Raw genomic sequence first — 27,958 nt, 5'->3', positions numbered from 1 at the left:
CCTTGATCTGCAACAAAACAAAACATTCTGCGGATGAGTGGAAGGCACTAAACAACTGCTCTCATCATCAGTTTAACAGATGAAAACTAAGAAGAGGCAGGTCTTTATTTCTATCCTTAATCAGGTGGAAACAGTTCATCCAGTAGAGATGTGGGGCATGGATCTGGGCACAGGGATGCTTTTAATAGGTGTAAGACGCTGGTTTCCACCAAAAATGTAACATTGCAAATACTCCTGGGATACATAACCTTTCATAATTATTCACGAGAATGTTTTCTGGAAATGAATGCCGCTTAGGCATGACTTTATTTGCGAGCATTCATTGGCCAGTTGGCCAAACAAGACAGTCAATCGGGAAAATGTGTATCCGAGATTTTCATTTTGTTATGTTCTTTATTTCTAATTTCACTGGTTTTATTCTGAAATGTATCTGCATGCCTGGTCAGAATTGGTCTGAACTGTTTTTGGACCCGAACGTGCTAGTAAATTATCAAAGACCGACGTGTAAAAAATAGAAGGACTCCAACCACTGAGTAATGTAATAATGAGGGGTACATTTATTCAGAGATATATTGTATTGTATTCTGTAAAATACTCCATTGCTTTATATAACCTCCAGCTGTTATTAGTTATCTTTCTCTGAAAGAGAATAGGCTGGCCAAGGAAGCATGCCTTGCATAAGATCCATTGTGAACTCTATTCATGGAGGATTATAACAATATTAACAACTTGGCAGTAATGGAATACACATGTTGTGCTCCTTTTTCTTTTTGACAAAGTCTATTTTTGCTCCAGAAACTGAACGGATCCAGTTACGTGAATGAGTTTGCAGGCAGTTGAGGCGGTGCTCTGGCTGCGAACGGTCCCCTCGCCCCAACTCAGAATAAATGCTCCCTGCCCTTGTGTTCCTGGGCCTCCCTGTAGCAAAGGCTGCTGTGGAGCGGTCGGGGGGCTGCGTGAGGTGTAGTACGGTACCTCCCCGCTGTGGGCAGCGGTGGGATTACACTGACTGAACCGGGTACTAAACAGTTCCGTAGCACTGTTTTGCACAGGCAGCACTGCTTTGGATGTGTTGCTAACTAGTTACGGCATGCTATTGCAATGTTACAATGTTGCTAAATCAGTCATGATCATTTGCCAAACTGGAGCAGACATTTTATTTTTGCTCTCACTCGTGCAATTGGCTCAGCATAAGAAAAAAATAAAGTCATGCATTTTGCACACTGGGTCACAATCATCATCCTAATGATTGTATTTACAAATAAATAGTTCAGTGTGTAGCAGTTGCATACATTTTATAGCACAGTCTTGGCAGCTGGGCGCGCTGTAAATAAAATAATTCACAATTATAACACTCACTAAGATGTGTTTAATCAAACTTGAAAGGAAAAAGGGCTAATCCGAACAGATGGGTTTCAGACCTGTGACCTGCACACAGTTCACATCCAAAGCAGCCCTAGGGCGACAGGCCAGGCTCTGGTGGGGGTGGGGGTGGGGGAGAGGGCAATGACATTTACAGAGAAGTCAAGTTACGTTATTTTCAGAGCAGAGTATTGTCCTGGCAGGCTTTCTCCCAGCAATAACGCAGCATACATGCCTCAGATGTATTAACCCAATGATGTCCTTTGCGGAAGGCTTGTCTGAGTCACATGGAACATTCATCATTTCACGTGGCAAGTCAATTGGTTGGGCATCTGTTTTGTGTTTTATTATAGCCTTAAGGATGGGCCCCAGCACTGTTACCACCCGATCCGACTCGCCGTATTGGGTATTATTGCTATTAGCTTCTGGACCCAGCTTTGACACTGTCATAGGATTCTTGGCAAGTGTGATCAATATCTGCTCCAAGTTGCCGGCAATGCTGGCTTCAGTCCCCCTGGAACCTTCTGTACCCAAAGCCAGCATGCCTGCTGCAAGCAGGTCAGATGGTCCATCTTCCTCTCGAGGTGGCCGTTCTTCCACTCGCTGATGAATGGGTGCCCCCTGTTTGACTTCCGGATGAGTGTCGTTCTATTGCCTCGATGGTGTCATCGTACATCTTCCTAGCTTCAGTGTCCGCCTTGTCTGACATTAGCCAAACTTTCAGCACATTTTCATAAACACTAGCTTCAAGCCGCCAAACGATGTGTGCTGCTGCCACAGTGCCCAGTCTGAGGATTCAGGTAGTTAGGATAAAGGCCATTAGGACTATCCATCTTTTGAAGAAGCTTCTGAATGTGCGTGACCTTGATGTAGTACACTGGATCGCCAGTCAGGCATTCCATATGCAGAGTTCTGAACCCTGCCATGATAGTGCTGCCTGCAGATGCCCAACCCCAATTCCTTCCGACACTGCTTTTCAGATTCATAATTGCCCAGCGGATTCCTGTAGGTGTGTTTATTGCCAGAAGGGCCTTGCCTGCCAGCTGCACTGCTTTATTCTTGAAGACCTCCTGCTCAGAGGGGTAGAACGCGGCCACCATACCCCAGATGAAGCGAATGTCCACCTCAAACACGGACACCTTGGAATTCACGCTGAAGTCCAGGTTGATCTGCACCCAGTCCTGGCCCTCGAGGAACACTTCCAGCAGCCCCAAGATATGAAGGGTGTCCAGCGAGTCCACAATTCTGGCACCCACCTGGGAAATTCTGAATTTGTTGTTGAAATGGTCTTACCTGGCGATGGGTTTGAACTCGTTGTGGCCTCAACCTTACTACATGTGGTTATCCCATACATGCTACATCATCTCTTTGATCTTGTCCCTCTTCTCCTGGATATCTGGTTCTCCAGGGTGACCAGTCTTTATCCTCAAAAGGTTGGGGGGGGTGTGGCAGCTGCAGGTTGACCTCCGTACTTTTCATTTTGTGGATGACTTTATTTTTCTCGGTCTGGATTTCTGCTCTAATCTTCTCCCGGGACTTTTTTAGTTTTTCCCAGGCCTTCTCGTGATCAGTCAGTATCGTGTTCCTCAGGCGTTCCCCTTCCTCCCTGTGCCGGTCCTCATCGCGGCCCTAACCGTGGATCAGGCTGTTCCCGGAGCTCTTGTCCCCTTTATTGGCATTGATATGGGCAATCAACACATCCTCTAAACCTATGTCAAAGCGTTTATGTTTGGAGGAGTCGGGCAGGAAAAAGAGGAGAAAGGTGGACGGAAGCACATTCATTTGGCTGCTTTCCACACATTTGCATACAAAGCATTAACACTTTACAACTGTACAGAACCCAAGCATGTTGTTTTATTTAAGTTACAAAATAACATTGTTTAAAAAAGTTATATATTTACCGACCAGGGGTGACCCCCTCTTTGTAACAGAGAGTCACTGCAGCCTTGTTTGATTATGTACTGATTTTAATGGTTTAACATTTTATTGTAAACATTGCAATTTTATTTGTTGATTTTATAATGAGCTTGCACGTTAATGGCTGATGGCGGATAAAGTTATTGACTGACTTCTATTAGCACCCCAAGTTTTGAATCTGGAATCATGGGGTGCTGACAGCAATATAGTAAATTTGAATAAACGATTCAAACAAAATACTTAACTAAGATGACCACTAATCATGTCGTAGGCCGGGATCCATACAGAGCCCCTCTTCCATTTCCATGGTGGCCCAGGAGGCTGGAGCGGTGGCGGTTTCATATCCGCTGCTGAAAGAAGTCAGGTAAGGTGGGGGGAAGGGGACAGGAGACCTGAGGGGAAGGAAGAGTAGGGTGGGGGGATGGCGGGGATGGGTGAAGCATTCATCAGGATGCTCGGAATGTGTGCTCGGATCATGCGATGCAGCAGGCAATCTGAGCAACATGATTGGTTGGCTCCTCCGCCCTAGGTGCTAATAGTAACTTCTAATATGCCAAGTGCAATGCATTTTGAGTAAAATATTATTTTTGTCAAACCATGCTTATTAAAATGTTTACAAACAAGCTATGTGAAAATCATAATTAATATGCTTTCTTAATGTGTAAGTGCATCAAGTGCTTTTACTTCTGCTTGTGCCTAATCTTATACTTTCCCTTATACTGGACACTCTTTTCTAGATGGTTGCATTTCTGGTGTATTTGAAGTAGCTTCGTGCTTCTCCCTCTCCTACTCTCAGGCCTCCCCTGGCCCCTCTCTCGCCTTCCCTCCTACTCTCCTCTTTCTCTTCCACCTCATCTCTTCCACTACAATTCTCTGGACGGCCCCGCTCTGTGAGAGTCTCATCCCCAGGTGTTGCCCTGCTCCTCCTGAACTTCAAGGTCAACATTGCCTCTTTTGCTCCAGCCTTAGCGGACTCTGCGATCACTCCTTGCCACTGTGCTCCTTCCCGCTTCACCTCTAGCACTCTCTTGTGCACTTTTTCCTCAAAAGTGCAATTGAGCCTTCTCACTTGCACTTTATGCTCCCCTCTCCTCCCTCCCTCCTGAGCATTACCCTTCCTCCCCCTTCTGCACTTCTCCTCGACCCACTCTCCCATAATTTCTGTTAACGCACTTGCACGCTCCGCATTGTCTCACGGCCTAGTAGGAAAGTTATTGTTTGTCTTCTTCCCTGTTCATTCCATCCTACCCTTCCCCTCCTCACCCCTCTCCCGGCTTTTCTGTTATTGCACTTGCATGCTCTGAATTCTCTAACGACCTAGTAGGAACATTATTGTTCGTCTTTTTCCCTGTTTCCCCACCTTCCTTCACCTGCCCGCCTCCCCTCCCTTCCCCTGCATTCTTTTACAGCACTTGCACGTTTCGAATGTTTCAAGACCTAGTAGGAATGTTATTGTTCTCCCTGTACCCTGCCTCCCTTGTCTTGATGCACCTTGAAACACCATTTGGCTGTATAGGCACATTATAAATAAATCTTTCACCCTAAATTATCTTGGTGTTAAAGACAGGAAAGAGAATGGAGCAAAAACTATTTTGTGGATGAGAGCAGTCACGTTTTCAAAGCCTTACGGAAACTGAGGTGACAGATGTATACCAGAAGTGAGTTCAGGAGCCTATCTTTCCTTGTGAAGCAGACATCGGAGGGAACGAACAGCCTTATGATAATTCAGCCCAGTGTGTTCTTCGATGTGTGTTTGTGGAGATTGTTGAGAATGATGTTCAGCCCTAGACCTTGATGATCATGATACACGTGCACACGCTTTGAATTAAGGTCTTGTAGAATAGAAGTCAATTGGAGATCAGATCGCTAGAGGGGTTTACTCACCTTGGTCGAACACAGATTTGCTGAATCAGGGGAAATAGTGCAGGTACTCTCTGACATGCAGGCTCAGAGATTATGGAGGCTTCCCAGCCATCATTTATGTTGGCCACTGGGGCGCAAGCGTAGTTCTGCGTTGCATAGGGGGAGGTGGTGGTGTGACATGTCTGCCCCTCTGTGAAGCAGAGGAGTGGGTAAGGAGAGAAGGTGGGGCCAGTCGGGCAAGGGCTCGGGTGGTCGGTTGGATAACGGGGGTATGGAGCTGACATCGTCCATGGGCAGATGGCACAAGGGGACGGGCTGGAGGTGGGTAGAGGTTGATAGTATTGTGACATGAGGTGAGGGGTTGTGGTTATGGACTCCACCATTAAGAAGGGCAGGGAGTGGGATAATCAGAAGGGCCTGACAACAGCAGACCAATGGTCCTGATTCCACAGGTGGAGAACAGGAGAGGGGAAGCTGGTGAGCAGGAGTTCATTGAACCCACTAGGGGGATGTAATCTAGACATCATGGTCTGAAGAAGACGCAGTCAGCTGCATTTTGGATGAGCTAGAGTCTACACATATGGGCTTTGTAGAGATAGAGACAGGTTCCATTGTTGTAGTTGAGACATGGTGAGGAATGCATTGTCAGTATGTATTTTGTTCCTAAGAAGTCTATGATTCGACATACTGACATTGGGAGGGGGTGAGGGGAGGGTAGCAGCTTTTGACTACCACGCTGATTGCCACTCCAATTCTGAGTTTAGAATAAATGATAATTCCCAGGTTTCTGACTGTTTTTACCGGGGCGGAGATAAAGGGCCACAGTTGTATGTGATGATCTTGGTGATGGTGGTGTTCATTTTAGTCTGTTTTCATTCATCCATACAGTCATTTATGATGCTGTTAATGAAGTTGGTGCCAGGCTCCTTGAACTTATCATGCCAGTTTAGCATTAGTTTGGTGGTGTTGGCATATGGGGAGAACGGGGTATTGAAGAAACTGACAAGATCAGCCAATGGTGTGAACCAAATGTTGAAGAAATTCAGGAACTATGTAATCCTCTGGGACTGCACAAGATATTACCATTACTTTTTAGTGCCCCCAACATAGGCAGATGGTGCATTTTGTGCAATCAGCTAGGTAGGATTTTATTGAGGCTAGTGCTAGGTTCCCTATTCCAGCATGGTTGAGACAGGTTAGGAGGATGCCATGGTCCACAGTTTGAAAAGTATCTGAGAGGTCAACAAGCATCATGTGATGTTAACATTGGAATGTACCAGCCTCCTGACAGTGTCTGATATGCATGTACATTGAAGGTGATTGACAGGGTTTTGGTGTTGCCTTTACTGCCAGGGATGGTCCACCTACCATGTAGTATCTGCATTACCACGAGCAAGTAGAAAGATAAGGTGCCTTGTTTGTGTTAGGATCCTCCCCCAGTGTACCAAGGAAGCAATATATGTTATTCAGTTTAGTTTATTCAAACATAATGAAGAGGAATAAATGACTAGCGTGGCCTGTAATATAATGTAAGGTGGTCTTTTAAGCACACTTATGTATTTGATGTGGTCTTGATCATCAAACAAAGTAAAAGGTATGTTATTTTTGTTACTTTTTTAATGGGGGGAGCCACTTTCCAAAAGATAACATGGTAGAAAGTGCCAGACAATGAGCAAAAACAAGGGCATATACCAGTGAATACAGCACACATCCTGGGCAAGCTGCTTGGCTCGTGATACCTCTCAGGGTCCTAATACGTGTTAAGCCTTTTTGCTTCTAAGACATGTAGATTTACTTCAATTAGTCCCAAAATTACCAGAGGTTTTCTCTTTTTTGGACAAGTTGGAAGGGTTGTTGAACTTTATTACATTAAGAGTGGACAGGATAATTTGCTAAAGTATCCTTACATCACGGATGCCTTTGGAGCTACTTAAGAAATGAGCAATCATAACATTTCATTTGGGCACCTTAGAGGGAGAGAGTGAAATGTACTGAGTGGTCATCAGGTAGTTTCATTGCACATTGTTTATGTCTACCCTTTGTCCAAGTGTCTTCTACTTCCATGTTCCTGCCTCTATCATTATCATGTTGTGGATAATTGTTCACACTGCACCACACAACTGGCTGGTCTGGTACGTCTCAGTATCTTTCTTCTGGTGTGATTTTGCATACAAAATAATGCCTAATTCTTTCTACTTTCTGCATGTGTCTTGATCTTCAGTTGTGCAATAACCACAAGCCACACCTGAGGTAACCCGACTGGCTCCTCTTTCAGAAGTTCATTAGTTCTCTTTCACATAGCGTGGATTAAAGGAACGAGGGAAGTCTCCACCTGTGGTCGGCCGACCCTGAAATGCTTCACACACAGCAGATTCCTCTAGCACATGCCTAGCGTACATCCATGTTCTTTTAGATGTGGGGAGACAGAACTACAACCACTATCCTGCTCTTTGTAATATGTGCCTGCATCATGACAGGTGGATTTTTTGGTAGTTTAGGCTTCTTCACCACATACACTTGTGTACGAGCGCCATAGAAATAAAATTTGTCATATATCATATTAAAGTGGCAGAAGTCTCACTTGGGTAAGACATTTGTATTACACTAGTCACTATTTACTATTGCAATTCAACCATTAACTCTCAGAATATTGCTTAGAAATAGCACTGGTAATCTACATTTGGAATTTACTGCTTGATAGAGCTAGCTCAAAGAGATCCCAGAAGGATGTGTTTTCATGAGGCAGAGGAAGGTAATGGGTATACATTCCGATGGGGATTAGCATGGCCATTGGAAGTCAATGGGTTTGTAAATAACCAAACAACACCCACGAGATGTGTGCTACACCTATGATCTCCCTACTATCTGTGCTCCAATGCAATCATTTTGGAGTATAGGTGTTGCTTCAATGGTAGCTAATATCCCAAACTAAAAAACGGTCAACAGCATACCGTGTATATTAGATGAGTGCATCAACCTTCTCTATTCACCAACATAGCATGTATATTAGATGAGTGCATCAACCTTCTCTATTCACCAACATAGCATGTATATTAGATGAGTGCATCAACCTTCTCTATTCACCAACATAGCATGTATATTAGATGAGTGCATCAACCTTCTCTATTCACCAACATAGCATGTATATTAGATGAGTGCATCAACCTTCTCTATTCACCAACATAGCATGTATATTAGATGAGTGCATCAACCTTCTCTATTCACCAACATAGCATGTATATTAGATGAGTGCATCAACCTTCTCTATTCACCAACATAGCATGTATATTAGATGAGTGCATCAACCTTCTCTATTCACCGTAAAGGTTATAGTCCATCATTCTTCAGCATCCATGTTACGACGAGCAGCCATATCATCATACTCATAATTGAGCATAGTATTCTGCGCTGATACAGAGTGTTTAGGAACCTGACATCTTATGCAACATTTTCTTCTCTCTCCTGTGCTGATCCCGGTTCCCCAGGCCATAAATATCATAGGCAGCAGGCACTTACTGTTCCACTGCTTCAATGTCAGGGGTGTGAAATGACTGCTGCTGATAAATACCTCGGGTGGCAAAAATACCACCTGAGAAGCATGTTCTGTAAAGCCAGGATGTCGACTAATAGTAAAAAAACTTTTTCCAACTGTAGAACCTCATCAAAATACAAATAGAAAATACAAATGTTGATACATGGTCCTGCCGGAAGGGCCCCAGCTGTAAATAAAACATGTTATTGAAAATGTGCATGGCTGGAGCTGCTAACTGTCAATGCACTGTTTTGATACAGTTCAGAGATAATCATTTTAAAGGTAGTAAATATGTGCTTTTGATCAGTTTGCTCTTATGGCTGATTTTCTTATTGTGGCATTAATAATAAATTGCATCACTGCTGGTAATTTGGCAGTAATTGAGTAGCTCTGGGAGGTTAGCTCAGGGGCAACGCACTCACATTGGAAGCAAGATGACACAGAGCAACACAGGTCCGATCCCCGGATCCGCAATTAGAAACCTCCGGGTATTAAGGCCATTATAAATAACCAATTATAAGTATACATTTCAATTATCCTGGCAGAGTAGATTTATCAGTCTATTTGTATTTAACAGACCTTTCTTTTAGTGGGTTAGTCAAATACAGGTAGAAATTACCACTCTCCAACAGCTCTAAATCCACCACACATTATGGAACAGAGCCCTATTGTCTAATCAAATATTATTTCCTCTCCAGAAACCTTAACCCAAAACACCATATTGTATTCATCATTTCAGGAGCTTTTCACCTTTTGCTCTCAGATGTCATATTTTTTGCAATGATTTTTAGATAAAAGTCAGCATCACAGACTGCTAATCCCTCCTGGTAAAATTCACGTTCACTCCCTCGCACAGTCACAACTTTCTGCTTACATATTGACTCCCGGGATACAATAGAAGCTTTGCAGAATCCCTAAGTGACTATTAAGAAGCCATTATGGTTTCCCACACACATACAACAGTTTTAGGGGATTTCAACATCTGGCCCTATGACCTAATCTCTTCTGGACAACCTGGAAACCTTGTACAGCTAGGCTCAGGCACTACCCTCTCTGCTAGTCACACCATAGACACAATCTTCGGTTCACCGGACCCCATCATCACACTGCCACCACACCCACCTGTCTGTACTGACCACTCTGCTATTATTTTCACCCTCTCCTCTGTGGACCCATCCATCCCTTCGGTAGTTATGGGGCTAGAAACCCACTCCCACCTCTGGAAGAAAGTCAAAGTAACTCCTGACCTGACAGACACCATATTCACTTCCCGGACCGCCTCTCCCCTCTGTTCGGGTCAGATCACCACCCCCAAATGTTATGACTGGCTTTCTGAAGTACTCAGTCGCCTCACTCCCATCAGACATGTCTCTAACAGACAAGGCTTCTCCCCCAGATGGCTCACTTCTGCCCTAAAAAAACTGAAATCCTAGACTACATCCTAGAGTGCAGATGGCGGGCAGACCCAATGTCATCTAACAGACTGGACAATATCACCCAACTCAAAGCTCACCGGGAAGAGATTCACAAAGCCAAATAATCCTACTAATGAATCAGAATCACCAATGTCCCACACTCTTCAAGGGAACACTTCGAGCTTATAGCCACATTCAACGTACCTACATGCACCACCAACACCCTCAATCACACCCAATAACTTTGTGACTCCCTCTCAGACCACCTCCAAAACACAGACCTAGAGAGACTCAATTAATTCCATTATCTCTAAAATCAAATAGTTCCCCTCAATCCTCCCACCTCTCCCATGACATCAGAACCGCCTTCAATCCTCCCGCTCTTCTCTACCCTTTCTCCACTCTTCCACCTAGTCCTCAACCTACTCTCACTGAGCCACACCTCAGTATCCCCCAGAGAGCCCTGTCCCCAAAGTTACTATAAAAAATCTTGACAAGCACATGCGCCGGCAACTTTGCAAAATCCATCGTCAACACATCACTCACTTCGGCACCTTCCCAGCAGAATTCAAAACCTACATCAAGCCCCTGCTTAAAAAGCCCTCCTCTGCCCTCTTGCCCTGACCAGTTACAGAGTTACAGACCCATCCCAAACAGCAGATATATAGGTAAATAACCAACCAAGTGGCATACTCACAATTAATCCTCTTCTCAGTATCCAACTAGATCATTGACTCTGCCCAATCTGGCTTCAGACACTCACAGGGAACAGAATCCTGCCTACTCTCCATCTGGGATCACTTAAAAGGACACACAGCCTCAGAAGGCTCTGCCACCCTATTCCTACTCGAGCTCTCAGCAGCATTCAACACCATTGACCACTCCATCCTCATTGACAGACTTCACACACTCAGCATGAGGGACTCAGCGCTGAATTGGCTATCCTTCTTCCTATACAACAAATCCCAAATAGTACACATGCTTCCATGCTCTTCGGCTCCCCGCCCAGTCGCCTATGGCATGCTAGAGGGCGCCTCTCCCACCCCACTCCCCTTTAACCTCCACCTGAGCCACCTTCCTGCACTAATTCAATCCATTGGGCTATTGTGCTATAATTAAGCATACATCACCAAAATACTCTTCAAAATCCCAAAGAGACCCTCTTTTACCTCCCCCTATCTCGCAACATGTCTTTCAGAAATAGAACACTGGATGATACCCACCCGCCTCCTACTCAATCTTAGCAAAACCAAAATCATGCTCTGTGAGAAGACAGCCCTCTTCCCTCATCCCATCCTGTGGCTGCTCTCCCTAGTCCCACCTCCCACCACCTCCAACAAAGTTAAACATCTCAGATACATTATGAACACAGACCTGACCCAATCACATCAAATCTGCGATAAAATACTGTTACCTACACAACTTCACTCTCTGCCTCCTTTTTCCGTACCTAAACTTTATACACAGAGTCTCTGCGATCGTTGCTATCCTTTCACACCTAGTCTAAGCTAACGCCCTATATCTAGGGGCCACTGCAGATACGAATACTCCAAATAGTACAAAATGCAGCCACAAGGCTCCTTCTAGCCCTAGGCCCAAGAGAACACCTCACCCTGCCCTCCATATCCTTCATTGGCTTCCGATCAGATGCCATCAAGCATCGAGCATCGAGCTCTTCACAAGATAGGACCAGAGTAACTGCATCATACATTTACATGCTACAGGCCTATCAGAAACCTCAGATCAGGATCAACACTTCTTTTCGTCATTCCAGTTACAAAATCAACCCACATGAGTGGCTTCTCCTTCTCAGTCCAAGCACCCACCATCTGGAACTTCCCATCAACCATCCGTGGCATAGAGGACTAACTAGCCTTCAAGCTTTCAAAAACTGGCTCTTCCCATCGACACCGGACACCCTCAAAGACCTAGCCAAAACTATCGCCCACCCCCTGTCGGGGAAATCAGGTGCACATAAGGAGCCTATCTAGGTGGGACATGGCTCTTCCTAACCAGGCCTTTATGAAATGTTCCTTTTGACTAAATGTACCTATGCTTCAATCTTTCTTCACCAGACCCTCATGCACTGCATCCCAGAGAATACAGCTGTGTCCCACCAAAGGTTCAATCCGCACAGCCACAAATATCTGTGATACAGACTTTTTGACTAAACCCACCCTAACCATATATCAACATTGGCCGGAGTGACTCCTGTCAATAATATACAGCTGAGACCTATGCAAAATGTGGTCTAGTCATTCACATAACCTGACTCTTATGAGCCCTCTGACTCTTTGAAAATGTGTCACAGCGCCCGTTTCCTTACATAATAATTACAGGTTGCTGTTAGGGACCTAGCCATTACCTACCTACCACCAGTTTGGCTATAAAAACACACACGCATTTTACAACTCCTTTCAGCAATTGTCAATCCTCTGACTCCAGTCTTCTAAAGGGAGTTCATACTCACAGTGCTTCGAGGCCATAGCAATGTGAGTAAGCAAAATACAAATATCAAATAAAATAACATAACATAGCATACTGTAACATATGTGGACAGCCTTTGCCCAAAGTCTGGTTCATTAGTATTTGAAAACCATGAACGAATTGTTTTAAGAAGTACTACAAAGCAAACACAAGTTGTATATTTATTTATTTATTTATTTATTTATTTATTTATTTATTTATTTATTTATTTGTTGTTTGTATAGCCCCTAGTCAACACATGGTGTTTTAGAAATATGCAACAGGTTGGTTCTGCCCGCAATTTGATCAAATGGATGTGGCTAGGGTATATGAACTCTGAAAAATAACAGAACATGTACATTAGAATTCATCCTTATCTTAAAGGACACAGTTGTTCATTTAATCAATCTGAAGAACTGCCAAAGGTAGGCAGCTTTACTTACCCTTGGCATGAGAGAGGGCTCTGAAAAGTTCCTCTATGATGATTTCGTGGAGGTCCAATTCCCTCTCTCTTTGGAGTTCAATTGAAAACACAATCTCTTGTAAGAACCAACTGAAATACTAAAATCCTACCTGCAAACAAAATACCTGCTACAGCCTATTGTCCCATCATCTTTAATTTTCTGAAATTCTTGAGGCATTGCAATCACAGTAAAGGAATCTAATTTAATTTGTGCATAGCGTAGGAGAATTATCCATGACCAAATTGCGTTTCCTGGTCTAGGGATCTAGAGGGAGGCATTCCATTATCAGGAGCACACTACCCGTCTGATCCTAGTACACATGAAGGGAGATCTTAACGACATGAAATCAATACCCATTCTCCACAACTCTGGAAAGCAAGGCAGATGATGTGAATATGTCCACGTTCTAATTGCCAGTCGTATTACTGAGGTAATTTCTGAGTTGATGCTGAATTCACTAGATTGCTATTGTGGCAATGTGACTAACTCATTTAATTTCATGGTTGGTGCTCCATCCAAGTTTCTGTTTGAACCTTTGTTTTTGTTATTTGTAGCTTTTTGTTGTACACCTTGGGACTAATTTTGAGTCAATCACCCCCTTGCCATGTAGCTCATATCTAAAGACTCAATTATGTCAAGTTACATATAATTGACCTGAATCGCTGCACGTTTTTCATTCGGAATATCCAGTTGGAAAATGCTTTGTGAATCAGGCCCATAGTCTGTTTTCTTGCTTCTGTGAATGCAAATAGAGGCGGAACAATAAAACACACATATGTAGTTAAAACTGTAAATGTTAGCATGTGCCATATCTATATAGAATTGTGAATGTTAGCATGTGCCACACTTAGATGGAATTCTTAAGCTTAGCCTGCGTCGTATCTAGATAGAAATGTGACTGTCAGCACGTGCCACACTTAGATGGAATACTTAAGTTTAGCCTGCGTCGCATCTCGATAGAAATGTGATTGTCAGCATGTGCCACACTTAGATGGAATCCTCAACCTAGCCTGCATCGCGTCTAGGTAGAATTGTGAATGTTAGCATGTGTCACATCTGGATAGAACTGTGAATGTTGGCATGTGCCACACTTAGATGGAATATTTGAGTTTTGCCTGCGTCGCATCTAGATAGAAATGTGATTCAATGATTGACATACGATTCACCTGCCGAGCCTGGACCATGCGTACAATCATGAATCAATAACCAACTCACTAACAATATTACCCCTCTGCATACACCTCTCAAACTCTAAACCAACACAACCACAGCTCTATAGCACAACAAACCGCACAAACGTCACTACACTGCAACAACAAAACACACATAGACTTGCACAACAGTACACAACGTCTACCGAACGGAAAGCACCCCAAGCCCAGCCAACAGACCCACTGGGCTGAGGCCCCCAACAGCACATCACTGCTCTCTTGCACTTCTCCAGCTTATTCCCACTAACTCACCCCCCCCATTCCCTTTTTTCAGAGCCGCCAGAGCGCCAGGGGACCACTCCGGTGGTGATAGTGCGCGGTACAAATATCCTTTAACATTAACATAACATTAACATATTGACAAGGCAATGGCAATGGCAACCCAGAGTGATGCATGCAATGACCTCCTTTAAGATTGTATATCAACTTGCTGGCAATTTCTCCTGTACCAATACTGTAAGGGCTTAATTGAAGACATTTTATATTACAACCTCAAATGACATGCAAATTGGTGAACTCTATCCACAAAAGTGGAATGGACAATAAGGTTTGCAATTCTCTTGGATCTGCTACAACAGCAATTATTGTCCAAGACACTGGGGATGGGGCACTGCACAAAGAATCCATTTGCATGTGCAAAGTGTGGCATGCACAAACTGTGCCAGTGACAACCTGCAAAATGCACATACGGGGTGATTCACAAATACTGTAATTGTACAATAGGCAATTAGCACCTGCAAGGGCAACTAGATCAACTTCACAAACAACAGCAAATAAATGTGCACACTTTCCTGAAAGTTCAACTTAACATGACAAGATGAAATGGTGTCAAGCTGCAGGGGAAATGAAACGATTTCAGGGGGAAATGTTGAACACGTCTCAATTCATTCTGCAGATAAGCCATTGTCAAAACGCCTGCCATGTTAGGACAGCGACAAATTGCTACAGGAGTAAGTGGCCTGCCTATTTTTGTTGTGAACCAGGTTACTCCATTTGCATATACATGTGTGTGGCTCATTTGGATTGACAGCCATTGACACACCTTCTGACACACCTATTCTTCTTACTGGAAGGACACCGTCTCCTTCTGATAAAGTCACAGGTAAAATATTTTGAATTGCGAATGTTCGCAAAGGCCTCTTTGCACTGTTTTGCCATTCAGACACACTATGCAGAGACACAATTTGTACATGTCCAATTTCTCTTGCATATGTGAAAATGTCATGAAGACAGTGGCTATGGCTTTCACCCCTGTGGGCAGACATAGCCTTTAACGGCCCACCAGCCCGAGCCACGTAGGCCCCAGCGAAGGCCCATGTTTACCCCCAACAGTGGGGGTGAAAGCCATTCCCCCTCAAGGTTTATCCAGGTTGCAAATGTCATTATTTTTTTTTTTCGGGAGATTGGCGTCGCTTGTGCAGCCACTCCCAAGGAAAATTAAAATGAAAAAAGATGGCCGCCGCCTGAGGGAAAAGAGACTCAATCAAATTTGGCCGGGAGAAGCGAGGAGCGCTGGGATCGGAACACAAAGCTCTGCACCAGCAGGTAAGGGGGATGGAGGGTGGCCTGGGGAATGGGTAAGGATTGTTTAGGGTGAGGGTGGGGAGGCAACAGGGATAAGCTCCCTGTTACTTCTACACATGAAAACATTTTTCAAAAATGACACAACCTGGAGAAGGGCCTCGGGTGGCTGGAAGCAGCGGGCAGAGCATGTGTATTCTTGCCTGTTGTTGCAGCCACCTTGTTGGCTAAGCCCCCTTTCCTGTGTGCAAATTTCAATTACATTAAACTTTCAAGAGAATCAGCATTGTGCAGCCCTGTACCTATTGTTATTAATATGTGTATGCTTATTGAGTATGGACCTAACTTTGGGAAGCAAGGAAGTGCTTTATAAGTCATAGGTGGAAGTATGCTGTGCGGGAAGCATGTACATGAGTTAACAATACAGACTATAATAAATTGAATTAAATAACTATTTATATAGAAATTGGGGATTTGTGCCTTATTTCGACAAATTAGGGGATACAATTGTGTATTCTTGAAGATACTAGGTTCACTATTTGAAGCCTGATTTTGAAAATAACTTGAATAAGAAATATTAAGACACCAAAAGATAGTGTCCAGAAAGATATCTGTGGTTAGAGTACCCATTTTGTTCTCTATTTGTACAACAGCCCTCCCAGCCTTCCACAGTAGGGGCTATCCCTTCCGTTACCAAGTGCAGGAAGCAGAGTGCACGTGATCAATAAAAGGGACAGTGGATCTAACAATGGGGCATAGGGGTAGCCGTCAGTCTGGTAGCAGGCTATCAATAAGCAACCAGGGATGGAAATAGGGCTTAGTGGGATACATATTTTGATGATTGTGCAATTCGGGTTGGCCTCGAAGTGTCATTAGTTAGCAATGTGGCAAGCTTAATCATGTGGACACTGTCAAATGGGGTGTCAAACGTGTAATGGAGGAAGGTCTGATGTCATGCTTTGTGTGGCCATGCATGGGCACTGCTCTTCTCCTGAGATATTGGCAAGAGGCCTTTTAGCACATTCCCCCATACCTCTGGCATACAGTCATTCCTTAAAACTCACCTGCTTCACCTCTAATGCACTGTTCCCCTTGCACCTTATAACAAGGGTCTCCTCCTAACAGTAACCATGACATGTACAATGATTTTTCACAGACGTGACATCAGCCATCTTTATGAGGGCTCCTGTACTGCATACAGCGTGCGGGGGATCTGAGTTTTATGGGAAACAGAGGTTATTCTAACACCGGTGCTGATGGCAGCTGCTACTTCTGACGATGGTAACAGATGAGATTAGCTGCCTGGGTTTGAGTTTGTTGAGGTGTTATTAGAGCAAAATGAGCATGTGCCAATAGTGTTGACAACGGTCTGCCCTGGCTGCCTGAGTTACTACAAACAGTATAGTTTGTGATGAAACGCGGGAAGAAGAGGGACGCTCTTCTCACTTCTGCCTGGTGGGTGCCTGGTGGGTGCTTTTGTCAGCCAGACTGTAGACACCAGGCTCCAGCAAAAGAAGACTTGCGCTCAAGTCACTCCAGCAGTTTGAGGACTAGAAATCTAGTATTCATTAAGCAATATAGGGCAGTGGGAGGGGGCTGGGGGGGGGGGGTGCCTTCTGTTTGTAAAGAATCCAAGGACTTTTAAATAGGAAAACTATTTTCAAGATTAGAGTCCAAACATGTGCATGTCATTTACTGTAGGAGAAGGAACACTGGTCAAGAGCACGCAGAGTAGCGGATCAGCCTGCTATACCCAGATTGGGAACTCAATGGCAGGTGCTGAAGATGTGGTAGCACGATGTGTAACTAAGGGTGAACCTTAATCTCATTTATCCCAGAGTTAGAAATGCTGGCCCAACTGCTCTTATTTAAGGGGCTTCATTATAAGTGAGCCGGTCCAGAAATAAAGGTGCCGGTAATGGACCAGCTCGCTTCGAGTCTGCCGGTAAGGGCACTGAACAAATGGCAGGCCTGACATGTGGTGGCGGTGCTTCAGTATTCCCATCCCTATGGAGTCCAATGGGACTCTATGGGAATGGGAACTTACCGTATCACTTCCACCTGTGATATCCGCGTAACACTGGGATGTCAGACGGGGCTAATGGTAATACGAGGTTGCCGGTAAGGCGCCAGTGCCTCATGATGAGGCTCAAGGTCTCCTATACAATGGCTGTGAAAAGGAGTCTGAAACCTTTGGTCCTCCAGATGTTTTGGACTACAACTCCCTTGGTTCCCCACCTTAGCTATGCTGCCAAAGCTTGATGGGAGATGTAGTCTTTAACATCTGACGAGACTAAGGTTTACGACTACTGGAACTATTCACCTTGCCAATGCATGCTACTTCTGTGTTGGCGTTGATGACTAGTCTCAGTAGGCTGAAAAATGGCCTTAAACAACTTCTTAAATGTTGGTTTGTTCATGGTTTTCTGTGCTTTTTCCCAACCATCTTTCAATGCTCCCACCAACATCCCATTGACAGTGCCATGCTGTTCCAAATCAAAGTGCGTGCACACAAACGTGTAGCCCTGCATTGTAAAATCATTACCCATCGGGTTTCCCAGTCAGAGGTTGGCACTTAATTTGACATGAGCCAGGCACACAAGCAGCCACATTGAGGGGCACATGCAGTGGGGTGCCACCCTCTTCGGAACCATGAATCTACGCGCTCGGCCCTTGTATTGGTGCCCAATAAGCTCCATGCTGAAACGCTACCATGTCACTGTTTACTTTTCACTGTGTCTTGATCTCTTGCCATGGACGCTTCACAAAAGGGACAGTGTTGTTTCTGAAACCCAGTCCCATAAACAAGGCGGCCCATGGGCTGCCCATGGAGACCCGGGGTTTACTTTAGTGGTTGGGCCATTAGCCAATGAAATGGAAAGGCAATGAAAGATTATCATAATTGCCCATGTCCTCCTCTGGGACTGGAAAGCCCACTGAAAGTCATTTTACAGGCCCTGGATAGAATCAGCCTCTAGACCCCCTCAGCTTGGCTGCCCTCCCGATATTCTGCGGCTCGAGAGCACCATTCCCGGATCCTTCCACGGGAACTCTTGGCACACGCCCCCAGATGAAGCCAGCCCGAAAAACCATCTAAAACAACAGCAGATGTCCTGCTGTGAGGCCGAGAGTAAACTGCCCTCGGAACGTTAATGCCCGCAGTGCGTGCGGGACCGCGTGTTAGCATTGGCAGAGCTCAGCAAGCAACAGAGCCAGCCGAAAAGGCTGGCGCCCAATCACCAACACATACAGCTGCACCGCATTCTCACGGCAGATCACTCGAGTCTGCTCTAAGGCCATCTATAGTATTGAGTGTGCACTGCAAGGCACGTATATTGCTATTTGTCGGCGTCAACTAATAACTATTGACTACAAACAAAAGTATTCACCTAAGAGTGAAGAGCTTTACAGCTGTCCACTTAAACACAAGTGGTTCACAGGTGCCGTACAGCAGGCACAGGGATAACACGGCGTCCAGGCACATGGTTCATTGGAAAGGGTGTTGGGCTGGGCTGGGAACGTGGATTGGAAGGGGAATGCCAGATGTATTGGGCTTCAAAGTTCAGGGGGCAATGCACAGCGATCAGGGATGCAATACCGAACACCATTGCCGAAAAAGGTGCAGCATTATAAGATTCAGTGCCAAGCTCAATGATGAAAGTAGATGATATAAGGATAGAGTATTGGGTATTCATTAGGGTGGAGTACCAGGTGGTATAGTGTAGTGTCGTCTATAAAGAGTCGTTCAGAGGAGTGCAGTGCTATGGGTACAGTGCATTACCAAAGATACCATTATGTTCTGTAGCTAAGCTATAATGCAAAGCAATGATATGGTGCTGGGGTACTGTTACTGCTCTGGAGATATAGTGATATGATTTGAGGATGCACTGTAGTATACATGCCAGACTCTTCATGCTGTTATAAGGATGGTCCATTGTGCTTGGTGTGCATGCCATTCCTTGGGGATGCAGTTTAGCTCTCGGGATGCTATGCATTGCTGAAGCGTATGGTATGCTGCTGTCAATACGATGCTGAGGAGTATGGAATCAGGCTGTCAATACTGTCAATGTACAGCTTTGGAGTGCACACATCATCGAAACAGTTAACCTTTAGTCGTGTGGAAAATGTCACCAAACAAAACCTCCAACAGATCTGTCCATCAAGATTGAAGATGCAGCAGTGAGATTCTCACCGTCCATACAAGTGACGATGCCTGAATCATCATGGATAAAGGTGATCCCCAACTACTAGTTCTACGCAACCTGTCCACCATCTACAACCTACAAATACAGAAGCTTCCCCACTAGCATTGGCCAGGTCATCATAGATGAAATACTAACACCACTTCCCGATATCATAAGCGTAGCCCTAACACCAGGCAACAACAGGAAAACAGGTCAGATATTCCCCATTGCTGAAAGAAAAACAATATGTGTCTTGGATGACCTGGGCAACTATTGCCCCGTCACACATATACCCTTGTTGATTGATAACACTGTCACCGTGCGGTTACAAGAAAGACTCACTCAGACCAATCGCATGCGGGAATACCACTCTGGTTTCCGCCCATGATGCAGCACAGAGACCACCACCCTTCAAGCTATGAATAGCAGTCTACATTTTCTGGTGAAAGGGTTTCCCCACTTAGTCTTCCTACTGGACCTCTCTCAGCATCCTCGCTATGCGCATGGACTCAAGGGAACAAACTGCGGTTCACCTGTCGCATCAACAGAGAAAAACATATCCAGATGTGCTCCAACAGATCAGGCACCCGCCAGCAATGTGCAGAGTTCCAAAAGGATTGACCATGTCCTGTCTAATCATCAACCTCTAACTGGACCTTCTGGAGGAACACCTACATCACGATACATCAATACACAGGTGTGGTGTAGCTTTAACTCAAGGTCAAATGCAGTAACAGCATTGATCAACTCAAACACTTTCTGTCCCTCATTCAAGCAGGAATGTCAAGCATCTACCTAAAGCTCAAATCCACAGCAACGACATTCATTATTTCAAGAAAACCCTAGGAGCGTGTTCATGTCCAGAATTGGCTTGGTGACATGTCACTTGATAGATTCACGCTTCCATTCTCACTCAGTGCTACGTATCCTGGCGTTACCATTGATTGCGAACTCTCATTCCAAACATATATCACAAAGAAGACACAAGCAGCATGGTACCAAATTGCACCCCTTCACAAGGTTAAGTCGTTCATCCTTGCCCCAACTTTCAGACCGGTTCAGAGTAGCCCAACACCCCATTCACAAGAAGCGCAATGGCTACCCCTTCAAGAATGCATCATGTGCAAGACATCCAGCACCTACACTGTGGTCACAACTAAAGGACCAATCTACCAGGCAGCGGAAGTTAACATGTCTGGAAGTCAACACATCACCGGAAACCACAACATCACCCGACTGAAAGAAAGAATTGCAAGAGACGCTGCTTTTGCTCTTAATTTTTATTAGCAATGACAAGTTTGCTGCTGTGACTCAGGTCAGAGAATCGACAATTTCAGATCTACACTAATGTCATTCGTATGACCTCAAACATTTAGCCACTCTTAAAAGGTGATGAACTGGTCTTGAACAGTGTTACTGAAACCTCCAAGAACAAGCACTAGCAACATACCCACCGATAGCTGTACAAGCCCGTCTATCTCAGCATTAAAATACATGCATTTATGCAATAAGTATTGCATCAAATATTTTGCGGGAAGTTAAATATATTTAGGAGGGACACACAAACAATATCACTACTCCATGTGAGTGGTAAAGTCTACTTTAAACATATGCAGAGAGTTAACATGCATGTACAATTCAACATAGCTCCCAATGTTAATGTTGGAGAGGTGGCGTACTAAAATTATGACATTACAATGTGGACTTTACATTGAAACACACTGCAGTGCATTACCGCGGCAGAGAAATGGCAGTTTGAGTATTGGGTTATGTTTCGCTCGTGCTTGTGAACTCTCAAAGTTCTTAAATATTTCCTTCGTGATCACTCATTTTGGCTCCCGACAGCACCATGAAACTGTAAGATCGCAAAGAAAAACGATGTCTACCATCCCAACATAAAAACAAAAACAATCAAATTCTTAAAGGGTGGAAGATGACCTTTTCTTGGGACTCGTTAAGTTTACTTTTTGCAAATTACTAGTCACGTGCTACTTAAATAACAGCGACCCTTGCACATTGTGCAGTGTATAGACAAACTTCTTTTCAAGGGAATTGGAGTACTTCTGGTGTCAGGGAAAGCATCTCCAGGCTACCCCAAGCCTAGTGTGCTTTACCCTCCACCCTCACCCCCTAGCCTTGCAGCCCTGCGCTTTTTCACATTCTCCATTATGGTAAAGAACATTGTCCCGAGATTGGGAGAGAAATGGACTATGCAGGGTGTGTTTAGCTGCTGGTGTATGAAATGCAGAAATGGGTGGCATCAAGAGCCCCACGCTCTGAAACATCTTTTGCGCACTGGTTGGTCACACAACAGAAAGTGTGAGCAGGTGATTCCCCAACACTTGAACCATTCTTTAGAGACCTGGCTTTGATTAATGTGGCGTTAGCTAGTCATGTCCATTTCCCAGCATTTGTGTTAAAGGAGATTGGAAGCTACACCGTGCAGGGTATTTTAAAGGCCACAAATTGATGCTACAGCATGTTTCCCCCCAATGGAACAAAGAAAGTGAAGCATGCATCCTGCAAGTCTGGGTATTTGCATTATACGGAAGATGGGCCAACTGTCCACGGAGACGGTTTCTACTGTAGTTGCTGAGTCGCTTTCCCAAGCCAGCTGCTGTGCAGACTTGGCTCAGCTTTTGGTCCAGCACCTGCATCCATCCTTCACACCATCATTCACAAGGCGTGTTCGTGTAGGTGTTTGTTTATCTCGTTAGACTAGTGTGATTGCTATCCCAAACAAAAGAAGCACAACGACAAAGAAGAGTGTAAGACAAGTCTGAGCGAACAGTGAAATGTATGAAACTCTTGCACTAAAATAAAGTCAGCAGTGCATGCCCAGGAAAGAGGGAACGACGCACAATATGCTTGGGAGCGGGAACTAGAGGGGGCGTAATAAACCCCAAACCAGCCCAAGCGTGGTACCGGCCCCCAAGGCCTCGCCCTCGAAGTGATTTTGGCCCGGCCAATGGACCGACCAATCCAACCCTGCTGGAACATGCAACTGTCTAAGATCTGCTGACGGTGACACTCTTCCCAGGTCTTCCGAGAACCGGCCTTTTGATCTCCTGAGGAGAGTCCACCACCAGTGCTCACTTTCTTTTTCATGACTACCTGAGCCTTGACAAAAGTGTCTAGCTTTGTGGCCTCCAGAGGCTGTTCTTGGATGGCCCAGTCATCTCCGCAATACCATTTTAAAATAAATAAAACGTCTATGCAGCAATAGGCCTCACCTGCGAGGACGGGAGCAGGAGGAGAGAAGTGTGCTTGCCTCGGCAGGCTGAAGATACTGCCGGGTTTCCTGAAACAAGGCCAATCAGCTTGGGCAGGATGCAGCAACTGTTTGTATTTGCTGATTCTGCTGCTGCTTGGCAGTGTGTGCTTGTGATGGGAACAACTTCAGGATTTAGTGACCCACTCGCTCCTCTTTTCTGTAATGGCCGGGGCCGACAACACCAGCCAGCCCCAATCGATCCACACTTCAGTGTCAGTGCGCGCCCATAGCCTGGAGGAGGGCACACAGCACGTGCGCCCATGGGCCTTGCTGGCGCCAGTAAGGTCGGCGCCACCCGGGGTCAGGGGAAGGTAATAAAGCAACAAATGTTGCTAATTTATTTGCCAATTGCCCTGCCCTGCCTGAGGGCCGAGGCGAGGCCCGTTTTTTGGCCCGGGTGAGGCGAGCAACTGCCCGGGACGCAATAGCCCCGGGGTGCACAATTGCCCCGGTCCCTGGAGCCTCTGGAGGGGATGGAATTCCCCAGTTTCTGGGCAGTGCATTGACGTGGGGAAGGTTCTGCAGGTCAGTGCTGGCGCTGCCCCTTCCAACTGTAATGTCACGTAGTACAAAATTACTACGTGACATTACAGAAGTCAGAGGCTCCCCCTGATCACTTTCGCACCACTTGGGGTGGGGGGCATAAGCACACCAATAAAAACACTTTAGGTTCCCCTGAAGCTAATGGTGGCCCATTAGTCACTAAATGGTTTCGTGCTGGAAATGAGATGGGAGGGAAGGTGCAGTGGGCTGTGGGGAGTGGGCGTGCCTTGCAGGGACACACCGTGGGCCCCGACACGGTACAAACAGAGACCCGTTTGGGCACATGGTGCGTCCCTGCAAGCCCAGAAAATGGCCAAAATAATAGTTTAAAGCAGCGCTATTTCTTTCATGCCGCTTCTTTTCCAAACTATATATCAATTACACTTTAAACCACTTCCATGGCACTGGTGATGAGTTACTTCACTATGCGGATAATACTTTTGACCAGTGTTGCTGAGTAAATATTCTTTAAGCTACGAACCAGTTTATTTATTTATGCAATGTTTGTCGGGTACATGGAGACGGATAATTTATTTATTTATGCAATCTTTTTCAGATACCTGTCCGACACACATTGCATAAATAAATAAATATGCAGGTACCGACAAACATTGCATGAATAAATAAATAATTGTGGTCCATGCATCCTTACAACAGTCAAGTCTTTACTGTATCAAAGCATACACTTAATTCCCATTCAAAGAATGTTAAAGTGATTGTTTATTGGGTTCAGGTGTCTCCCTGTCATTGCCCTTTTGGCTTAGGTTGCTTCCAAACCCCCTTCAGCATCTTGTGTTCTTTGTTGGTTGTATATACTGCATCCTGTGCCATATTTATGGTCTCTTGGTTGGTGTGCACAGTCCTCATTATCTGCAGCCTTAGTGAGACTGGGGCATAAAATTGTCTTGGGCACCAGTGAAAAAGTGGCCCACCGTTGCAAATGGCAATTAATTCCTTATGTGACGGGCTGTTTGACTTTGGGTAGGAGTTCCTTAACTGTGTAGTTTGGGAATGGCGTGCAGGGTGCAGTGGGAGTGGTGCGCGGTGTGCGGCGGGAGTGGAGCACGGGGTGCGGTGGGAGTGGCGCATGGGATAGGGAGCGGGGGGGCGCATTCCTAGTGTTTTGCCCTGGGCACCAAATGGACTAGAAACTGCCGAGGCCACAGCCTGCAGCACTTCCAGTGGTAGAATACATGTGTAACACGTTCGTTTCCTAACATTATAAAAATGAACAGGCACATTCATTTTTTATAATGTTAGGAAACAAACGTGTTACACGTGTATTCTAGCACTGGCACTGTGGACTGCTGGTGCAGCGCCCCCTAGAGACCGCCTGACGCAAAGACCGGCCCTGCTGACCGGCCCTGCTCAGAGCACTCAAGAATGAGGTGCTTCCATGTTTCTTTTGTATCCTTCCCTTCAGCTCTCTGGCCGGCCTCTCTTGGCCCTCTTCCTGCTCACACCTGCAAGGCTAAAAACCTCGGGGTCATCTTCGACTCCACACTCTCCTTCTCTCCTCACATCTCCGATGTCTCTAAGAAGTCACACTACCAGCTGCACCTCCTCAGAGGTATTCTTCCTCTCCTCTCCTTCCCCCAGAAGCTCACCATCTCCAGAGCCCTGGTTCTCTCTAAGCTGGACTATTGCAACTGCCTGTATCTAAATCTGCCTGCCTCTACTCTCCGCCCTCTGCAACTTATCCAAAACAGGACTGCTAGACTTGTCCTTGGCCTCAAGCCCAGGGATCGTATCTCTCCAGGACTGAAATCTCTGCACTGGCTCCCAGTGGCTGCAAGGATTAAGTTCAAAACCCTCTGCATTATCCACAAGGTCTTCTGGGGCCTGGGACCACACTACCTTCAACTCTCTCTTCCTAAATGCCTTCCTTCCCGGGCACTTTGCTCTTCTGCCTCCAACTCCCTCCGGGTTAGCCCCTTCTCCAAGCAACGAGTTGCTGGGCGATCTCTCTCCTCGGCTGGGGCCTCCCTCTGGAACAGCCTTCCTGCCTCCCTGAAACTCGAGGAGAACCATCTCTGGTTCCGGAAACACCTCAAAACCTTCCTCTTTTCTTCTGCTTTCTCTGCCTCTCTCCCCTGCTGAAATTCCCTGCCGATTCTGCACCGGTTACTTGGCCACCCTTTCTGATCCTGGGGCCAGGTCCCGCCTTTTGCTCACCTGCCCTGCCTCCCTGGCAACCCCATGCACTTGGGAACTGGTTCTGAAATCTGTTCAGTCCCCTTACCAGCACTTATGTCTGCTCTTACCTTGCACTTGCCACCATCAGGCTTTTTTATTAATCGTATGTATTCTTCTTTCCCATGTATTGCACTGCACTTTCCCTTCCCCTTGCACTCTTCCCTTTCTCCCTACCCTCGCACTTTCACGATCTGAATGACACCTGGTCTAGTAGGATGGTTGTCTCTCTTCCACTGTTTTTCCCCTCCCTTGCCTCGTCGCGCCTTTAAACACTTGTGTATGGGCGCATTATCAATGCCATATCATATCATATCATATCCTTGCAGAAACGACAAACTTTCACAGGGCATAATCCCTGTAGTCTCGGGAGGATAGCTCAGGGGCAACGTGCTCGCCTTGGAAGCAAGACGACGCAGAGTTCTATCCCCGGTTCCACGCTTAGAAACCTCTGGGTATTAAGCACGTTATAAATAACCTATCATATCATAGTACAAGGCGCCATAACAACCAGTGTGCATAACATGTTTAACCGAAAACTAAGTTAAGCCATTCTTATGCTATGATCAGGGAACACATTTAGGTAAGTAGGCAGGGTGTTTATTCGGTGAGTTGTCGGTTTTGAAATGATTGCATACTTTATATTTCTGGATCTTATCATTCTGATAGCAGCAACCCATGATTTTACTTTGTAATTCACTCTGTTGGGATTACAAAGTAGCTCATCACAGTTGTCGCCTGCATTTTCCAATACTGTCTTACACTCCGTGTACAGATGCAAGCTGTACCACATAAGCAGACAATTTTCAAATCTTCGTATAGAGCTTTTTTAAGGTAGATTTACATGTTTATTAAAACTCATATTTTTTTTGTATAGAACAATTGAATCCAATGATTGGAAGCAAAGTTCTTTTCTGATAAGAGTGATTGGTAGACTAGAGGGAAGGCTTAGGGATCTCTTCCATAAACATCCCTCCAGATTGTCTCAAGAGGACTCAGCTGGACGATTTCGGATCTGTAGGCTGTACAACAAAGTTGCAAAGATTTGACCTTTGTAGTATCTAATCTGGAAACTAACGTGGATGCACAGAATTTGACATAGATCTTACGCATCTAGGCAGCCAGATGAACAAGCTTGCCATGCAATCTATCCATTTTCCTTTTCGAAATAGAGCGGAAAGTCCAAGTAGACAGTATAATCAGATTCATCCATAATGATATTATTTAAATACCATTTGTATTTATAGGGCTTCATATCCTTCTTAAAAATCATTACAGGCTATTTGGTGGAATTAGTCTTTAAACCATTATCATTAATAAACAATTCTAACACAGCCAAAGCGCACTGTAGGACAATTGGAGTTGAATCAAAAATCATGATATCGGCTGCAAAGGCTAATGCTCTTATAGTTATATTGCCAGTTCTCAGATGAAAGGATCAAATACTCTCTATCGAGTTAAACATGTTGGGTAGGTATACATTGAAGAGACACGGTGCTAAGACACATCGCAGCCTTAATCCTAATGATGTGTAAATTACCCTTGTGATATTGCCAGATATGTTAAGTTATGTTATGTTATGTTGAGCATATTTATAAAGTGCGTGGTCACCCAGAAGGTATCAAGGCGCTGAGATGAGAAAATCACGGCCAGAAAGCAAAGCCAAAAAGCCTAAAATAAGAGAATTTTAACAGCCTTTCTACAGGCCAAGTAGTTAGGGATTTTTTTTTATAGCCACTGGAAGTTCATTCCACAGCTGTGCTGCTGCAACAAAGAAAGCACGTCTTCCAATCCCGGCGCTTATGAATGTAGGGACCATTAACAAATCAGCAGAGGCAGAGATCAATGTATGGTGAGGAACGTAGGGCACACATTTGGCTTGGAGATATTCAGCACCTTGGCCATGAAGAGCGTGGTAAATGATACACAGAGCTTTAAAATTAACTTGCTGCGTCACCGGGAGCCAGTGCAGTGTTCGGAGAACTGGTAATATATGGGCTCCATATGGCGAGC

General features: G+C 45.2%; 1 protein-coding gene and 1 pseudogene across 2 annotated transcripts in view; one reads left to right on the top strand and one right to left on the bottom strand.

Annotated features, from left to right (window-relative positions):
- Positions 1–27,958, top strand: part of PTH1R (parathyroid hormone 1 receptor) — an 857,857-nt gene that overhangs the window by 349,658 nt on the left and 480,241 nt on the right. The window lies entirely within an intron of this gene.
- LOC138570323 (mannosyl-oligosaccharide 1,2-alpha-mannosidase IB pseudogene) lies at positions 1,781–3,144 on the bottom strand (annotated as a pseudogene).

Source organism: Ambystoma mexicanum, chromosome 2q, assembly GCF_040938575.1.
Source record: "Ambystoma mexicanum isolate Mex_15411 chromosome 2q, UKY_AmexF1_1, whole genome shotgun sequence".
NCBI lineage: Eukaryota > Metazoa > Chordata > Amphibia > Caudata > Ambystomatidae > Ambystoma > Ambystoma mexicanum.
Note: the sequence above shows the minus strand (reverse complement) of the source record. Positions and strands in the feature narration are given on the sequence as shown.